The 8,201-nt window shown below is 40.3% G+C and overlaps 1 pseudogene; it reads left to right on the top strand.

Annotated features, from left to right (window-relative positions):
- The first annotated feature begins 2,744 nt into the window (after positions 1-2,744).
- LOC102439528 lies at positions 2,745-3,716 on the top strand (annotated as a pseudogene).
- The last annotated feature ends 4,485 nt before the right edge of the window (positions 3,717-8,201 follow it).

Raw genomic sequence — 8,201 nt, 5'->3', positions numbered from 1 at the left:
ACTAGAGGCCCGGTGCACAAAAATTTGTGCACTGGGGGGGGGAGGGTCCCTCAGCCCGGCCTATTCCCTCTTGCAGTGTGGGACCCCTCGGAGGATGTCCACCTGCTGGCTTAGGCCCGCTCCCCCGGGGAATCGGGCCCAAACTGGCAGTCAGACATCCCTCTGGCAGCCCGGCAGCCCTCGGGGGATATCCACTTACCAGCAGGGAGCAGACCTAAGCTGCAGTCGGACATCCTTAGTGCTGCTGAGGAGGCAGGAGAGGCTCCTGCCACCACCGCTGTACTGGCAGCCATCAACCTGGATTGTGGCTGAGCAGAGCTCCCCCTGTGGGAGCGCACTGACCACCAGGAAACAGCTCCTGTATTGAGCATCTGCCCGCTGGTGGTCAGTGTGTATCATAGTGATCAGTCATTCCCAGTCGTTCTGCTGTTAGGGTCAATTTGCATATTACCTTTTATTATATAGGATATATTCGATATACACACATACATACAGAGGACCTTTATGCTGAAAACAACACAACACATTTTTAAAAATCAAGAGACCTATATAAATGTGGAGATATGCTCCATTTATGGACTGGATATTGTTAAAATGTCACATCTTCCCAAAATGATGTATAGATTCAACAAAAGCCCAATCAGAATCCCAGCAGGATTTTTATAGAAATCAAGCTGATCCTAAAATTTACAAGAGAAAGCAAAGGAACTAGAATAGCCAAAACAGTTTTGAAAAAGAATAACATCTGAGTTTCAAGATTTACCACATAGATCAGCAATTCTCAACTAATGGTGCTTTTTCCTCTCAGGAGGTATTGAGCAATGTCTGGAGATTGTTTTGATTGTCATGGCTCACGGGTGTTCTAGCATTTAGTAAGGAGAGGCCAGGCAGCTAAACATCCTATGGAGCCTCCCACAACAACTACCTGGCCCCAAACACCAACAGTGCTGAGGTTGAGAGTCCTGCTAGAAAGCTAGAGGAGCAAAGCCAGTGTGCTATTACCTAAGGGTAGACACCTAAGTCAGTGGATGAGAATAAAGTCAAGACATAGATCCACACATGTCAATGTAAGAACCATTCAGACCTGTGAAGACTTTTTGTTAGTTTATTTGAGCCAAACTGTCAACTGTTGCCGGGAAGCAAAATCTCAACGGATTGAGATAATGCTCCAGAGAATGACAGTTTTGCACCTTATCTGATACATTACAATCAAAAGAGCAGACACAAGTGAAATCCAATGATGACAGATTAAGGAGATGGAAGAAAGCAAAGCAAGGAAACCTTTGGGACTGGATGAAATGTAAAATGATAGACACACACTTCTTTTACATAGGTGGGTTCAGGATAGTTAACAGTCAACAATTAACTCAATGACAACGAGGGCATCTGTGATCTCCACAGAGCAGTGCCTGTGCTTTGAGGAGTCCATATGTTATAGTATACGCAAAAAGACAATAGACAGGCTCAGTTAAGATAAAGATTCATCTTTGTCAGGAATGATGCCAGCTTAGTACATGGCTACCTGCCATAAACTGCTTTTAGTTTAAAAAGTTTTAATTTGAGACTATCCTTGTGGTTACTTTAGGTCTCTGAGTTTGTAAGGTCACCACACAGGCCTTCCCTAAGCTAATCAGGTTCGTATATGGCCCCTTTTTGTCCACACATATAAAATCAACTGATTTTGGCAAAGGTGTAAAGTCAATTCACAGGAGAAACAATGTTCTTCTAATAAACAGTGCTAGGAAAATTGTACATTCATATCCAGAAAAATGAACCTTGTCTCGTATATTTAACTCAAAATGGATTAAAGAGCCCTGGCCAGTGCTCTCAGTGGTTAAAGCATCGACCCACACACCAAAAAGTCACAGATTCAATTCCTGGTCAAGCGCAGTACCTGGGTTGCAGGTTCAATCCTCAGCCCAGGTTGGGGTGCATCCAGGAGGCAACCAATTGATGTGTCTCTCTCACATTGATGTTTCTCTCTCTGTCTGTCTCTCTCTCTGTTTGTCTCCCCCTCCCATACTCCCTCCCTCCCACTCTCTCTAAAAAGTCAATGGAAAAATTATCATTAGGTGAGGATTAACCAAAAAAAAGGATTAAAGAGTTAACTGCATAACATAAAACTTCTAGAAGAAAATTTAATAGAAAATCTTCGTGATTTGGGGTTAGGTTAAAGAGTGCTTAGATATGGCAACCAAAAGCACAACCAAACAAGAAAAAAATGACAAAGTGACTTCATCAAAATTAAAAATTTTTGCCCTGCAAAAGACACTGTTGAGTAAATAAAATAAAAAAACTTACTGACTGAAAAAAAATATCTGTAAATCAAATGTCTGACCAAAGACTTATCTGAAATAAAGAACTCTCAAAACTCAACAATAAGAAAACAAATATTTTGCCAATTTAAAAGTGGGAAAAATATTTGAAGATGCTCCACCAAAGAAAATCTAGGGTAGCAAATAAGCACATGAAGATACACCATATCATAAGTTATAAGAAATGAGATACTACCACTCACCTAGAAGAACCCTAAAATATAAAACACAATAATAATTGACCATACTAAGTGCTGGGACTCTCATATATTTATGGTCAGAAAGCAAATAATACAACCACTTTGGAAAACAATTTGGCCATTCTTATAAAATTAAACACACACATATCATATGATCAGCAATCCTACTTCTAGGTGTTCCCCCAAAAAAAATGTTCACAAAAAAACTTGTTTGGAGGATTCCGGACAACGCCTGGTTCCTCTCGGGTCCTTCCGGCGTCGCCGGAGTGAATTGATCCGGGAGTTGAAGAGGGCTCAAAGGTGGGAAGTGAAGTCAGTGTCTCAGTGGCCGGTCAATATATGTTTTGTGACCTATTCTTTTATCACAAAGAAAGAGAGAAGAAATACTGCAGTGAATGAAGATTCCTCTGCATTTTAGCACTGCTTTTTCTACTGTAGTTGGCTTTTGAATGAGGATGACAATGGAAGAGATGAAGAATGAAGCTGAGACCACTTCCATGGTTTCTATGCCTCTCTATGCAGTCATGTATCCTGTGTTTAATGAGCTAGAGCGAGTAGATCTGTCTGCAGCTCAGATACTGAGAGCAGCTTTCATTAAGGCTGAAAAAGAAAATCCAGGACTCACACAAGACATCATAATGAAAATTTTAGAGAAAAAAAGTATAGAAGTTAACTTCACAGAATCACTTCTTCGAATGGCAGCTGATGATGTAGAAGAGTATATGATTGAACGACCAGAGCCAGAATTCCAGGACCTAAACGAAAAGGCACCGGCACTTAAACAGATTCTCAGTAAGATCCCAGATGAGATCAATGACAGGGTGAGGTTTCTGCAGACAATCAAGGATATTGCTAGTGCAATAAAAGAACTTCTTGATACAGTGAATAATGTCTTCAAGAAATATCAATACCAGAACCACAGGGCACTTGAACACCAAAAGAAATAATTTGTAAAGTACTCCAAAAGTTTCAGTGATACTCTGAAAACCAATTTTAAAGATGGCAAGGCAATAAATGTGTTCATAAGTGCCAACCGACTAATTCATCAAACCAACTTGATACTTCAGACCTTCAAAACTGTGGCCTGAAAGTTGTATATGTTAAGAGATGTACTTCTCAGTGGCAGTATTGAACTGCCTTTATCTGTAAATTTTAAAGTTTGACTGTATAAATTATCAGTCCCTCCTGAAGGGATCTAATCCAGGATGTTGAATGGGATTATTGCCATCTTACACCATATTTTTGTAAAATGTAGCTTAATCATAATCTCACACTGAAAATTTTGCATCACTTTTGCTATTATCATTCTTTTAAGAATTATAAGCCAAAAGAATTTACGCCTTAATGTGTCATTATATAACATTCCTTAAAAGAATTGTAAATATTGGTGTTTGTTTCTGACATTTTAACTTGAAAGCAATATGCTGCAAGATAATGTATTTAATAATATTTGGTGGCAAATATTCAATAAATAGTTTACATTAAAAAAAACTTGTTTGCAAATGTTTTTATCAACTTTATTCACAATTAAACTGGGGAATAATTAAATGTCCTTCAAGGAGTTAATGGATAAAATATTGTGATATATCCATACCATGGAACACCATTCAGTAACAAAAGGGATGTATTACTGATATACACAATGATGTGGATAAATCTCAAATAAATGCATTATGCTAAGTGAAAGACAGGCTGAAAGGCTGCTTATTGTCTGATTCCATTTCTATGACCTTCTGGAAAAGGCAAAACTATAGGAGGAGAGACAACATCAGTGGTTGCTAGGGGTTGATGGTCAGAGGAAGGTAACTATACATGAGCTGTACAAGGAATTTTTGGGGGGGTGATAGAACCATCTGTATTTGATTGTGGTGATAATTATATAACTGTTCATTTGTGAAAACTCAGAACTATATACTAAATAGAGTGAATGTTAATGTCCGTACATCTATCTATATATATAAAAGGTTAATACATGCACAATGTTCCCTCAGGACCAGGAGTTCGATCGCTCACTATGACATGCGCTGACCACCAGGGGGCGGTGCAGAACATGGCAGGCAACCAGTGGCTGCGTGGCATTGAGGGAGCGAGGGAAGGAGGAGGGCAGGGAACCTGATTGGCCCTGATCACCAGCCAGGCCTGGGGACCCTACCTATTCATAAATTTCGTGCACTGGGCCTCTAGTTTAAAATAAAGTAGAGGAAAAGTGAATGGATATAATTATATCACTGAATTTCTCCAATGTTAGAAAGAAACTTATTATTACTGGGATATGAACAATCTTTATGAACTAAAATGATCTGGTTTGATTACACAGTAATTAATGTTCATTTCAGCTCTGAAATTCAATTATTCTGCAATTTGATAGAGAACCACACCAAGTGGGAGGACACATTAAGGAGATCACCAATTTTATTTTTTACTAAGAGCCAGCCTGCGATTCAAAATTGTGCGGCGCCACCCACCCACCTGCAGCCCTGCCTTGACACCCAAACCTGTCCATGCAGAGCTACAGTGTGCCTGGCCCAGCCCCTAAACCAGTGGTTCTCAACCTCTGGCCCTTTAAATACAGTTCCTCATGTTGTGACCCAACCATAAAATTATTTTCATTGCTACTTCGTAACTGTAATGTTGCTACTGTTTGTTATGAATCGTGATGTAAATATCTGATATGCAGGATGGTCTTTGGCGACCCCTGTGAAAGGGTCGTTCAACCGCCAAAGGGGTCGCGACCCACACGTTGAGAACTGCTGCAAACCTCTGGCCTTCTCTGGCTGCTTCAAGCCCCGCCCTCAGTCCGGTCCTGCCTTCTCTGGACTCCTCCCCGCTTCCGCCTGTCTCTGGAGCAACACAGCGGCTCCGCCCCCTCAAGGCACCAGAGGAGAGCATGGAAGCCTCCTGCCTGCTGCCCTGTGCTCCTTCCCCTGGCAGGTGGGCCGGGGGGGGGGGGGGGGGGGGGGGGGGGGGCACTCAGAGTGCAAGCGGTGGATGGCGAAGGACTGGTGAGGGGGCACTATGGGCTCTCACCCCTGCCCTCTCCAGCACGGGATGGTCCAGCCTCCTCGGGGTGCCTCCCCGCTTCTGCCCGGTCTCCAGAGCAACGCCCCAGCTAATATGCTAATGACCTGGTCATTATCCATTACAGCGTATCGACCATTAGCGTATTAGCTCTTTATTAGCATAGATGGAATGATGATAAAGATGATGTATCCCCTCTTTGGATAAAATAAACATGGCAACTCATATCAATAGGTCCAAGTCTTTGTTATTGTGGGCAATTCAGAACCTGCAAAATTACATGCCAAATATAAAAAATAGCAAGATACTCCTCCACATTTTTAATTCTTTCTGCAGAATTTTCCAATAGCTTTTATTTAAGAATTTCCCTCTCCTATCTGAATAAATATAATTTGGAAAGGGTATCACTTTCTCTTTCTGAGGAAGCATTATGTTAATCTAAGACTCCTGGACAGTATTTTTGAAACACTAATATAGAATGAATCAGACCAACAAAGATAGCTTTCATGTGATTCTTGACAAATTATAACTTTAATAAGAACTCAGTATAAAATGAAAAAAGCATTTAATCTACTTGCACTTACAAGCCACTTTATTAGTTTATGTAAGGTATTTATGCAGTTTTGACATTAGTATTCAGAGGACAGGCAGAGGAGTTCCAGAAACAAATTTAGTTAACACGGTAAATGAGCTGAACTAAGAAGAACCCTCCAAAAACCACGGAGAATCAAGCAGACCAGGGTGAATAGCTGGTCCAAACCCTTCAGTTTCCAGTTGAGAAAACTGAAGCCCAGAAAAGGAAAATGACTCACAGAACTTCAGAAATCAAGTCAAGCCAAAAAGCAGTTGCAAATTTTAACAATTCACATTGAAATCTCAAAATCACTTCAATTAAATTGATTAAGGCACTGAACAGGTTATTAGTCTTAATTTTTGGTTTTAAAGTCCAATCACCAAAAAAACTTAACAACTTCCCCTATTCATTACCATAATTATAAATCAGAGAAAAATCACCCAGAACTTAAACACTAAAATGATGACAAATATGATTTTATACGACCAGTCTTGTTCCACTTTAACTCTGGTTTCATCCATGTGACATATTTTATCTGATGGTCTAGCAGGTAATTAAACTCATGTGCCCCAAAATATTTTTAAATGCCCTCATCAATTTTAGCACCCTATTTAATTTCTCTGAGCTGCTTCATTGACATATGATGGGGGTCATAATTACTACATACTGAGGTCACAGATTAATGGCCTCAGTTGTATTCATCCTGAAAGTCAGTTCTATCTGAATAGATCTGTAGAATCTACCAAGTAATCTCAAATTCAAGGGAAGTTATCTAACACCAGAATGAGTCCATGTGCCTGCGCCTGATCCAAGGGCAGGATTGGACAGACAGAACTGGGTATCTCCTTGGCAGATGACAGGCCCCCACTTATGCCAGAGCCTGAGAAAGGAGAGCTGTAATAAAGAGAGGGTTAAAAAAATGAATCACTTCCCCCAAATTTCTGCTGTTACATCGAGAGTACCGAGGATCCTGATTTGAAACTTATCGAACAAAATGGAGATGAAGGGAAGTTTCATAACCTTTTATAATTAAAAAATACACAATAAAGTTAAAGCCACTCATAATTTCAACACATGAAAATTATATACTGTAAATATTTTTTAAATGTGCCCCTTCTATTTCCAATACCCTTTTAGTCTACCTATATCCCTACCTGTCCTAAGTTCATCATCCAAGGAAACCAATTAAGTTTGTTATCTAACTTTAGAGGCATACACACAGCCCCACCCCATCTCAGGCCTTCCCCACACTATTGTCTTGAACAAATCTTTTACCTCCCTGGTTAAGTTAATTACTAAGTATTTCACTTCAGGATCTCAAAGAGGTATCTGCATTCCCATGTTCACTACAGCATCTATAATAATAAAAGCGTAATATGCTAATTAGACCAGACGTGACGACATTCCAGACAAAGCCTCCGCTTCGAGGGAAGCCTGGGTCCTGGGAGCCGGAGGGAAGCCGGTGCCAGCAGCCGGGGGAAGGAAGAGCCTACTCTTGCACGAATTTCATGCATCAGGCCTCTAGTTATTCATAATAGCCAAGACATGGAAGCAATCTAAATATCTATGGCAGAATTAATGAATTTTAAATTGTGCATTTGCATACAATGGAATATTATCTGCCCTTAAAGATGAAAGAAATCCTGCCATTTGTGAAAAAATGGATGAAACCAGAGGACATTTTGCTAAGTGAAATAAGCAAGACACAGAAAAACAAATACTACACAATCCCACTTACGTAAGCAATTTAAAATAGAAGCGGAAAGTAGAATGGTGGTTGCCAAGGGGTGGAGGGAGGGAGAAATGGGGAAGTAGTAGTCAAAGGGTGCAAAGTTTCACGTATGCAAGATGGATGAGTCCTAGAGGTACACTGCACGGCACAGTGCCCATGGCTGACAATATTGCACTGAATATTTATCAATTTGCCAACAGGGTAGATTTTATGTTAAGTGTTGTTACCACAAAACATAAAGAGAATGGCAGGAAACCTATGGAATTGATGGAATGTTTGTAGTACTGACTGTGGTAATTATCTCATAGACATACATGTATCTCCAATAAGTATACCTCAATAACTCAATAGTGGTTTTAAAA

Source organism: Myotis lucifugus, unplaced genomic scaffold (genome assembly GCF_000147115.1).
Source record: "Myotis lucifugus unplaced genomic scaffold, Myoluc2.0 scaffold_54, whole genome shotgun sequence".
Classification (NCBI taxonomy): domain Eukaryota; kingdom Metazoa; phylum Chordata; class Mammalia; order Chiroptera; family Vespertilionidae; genus Myotis; species Myotis lucifugus.
The sequence above is the reverse complement of the archived record's forward strand: the minus strand, read 5'-3'. Positions and strand labels throughout refer to the sequence as shown.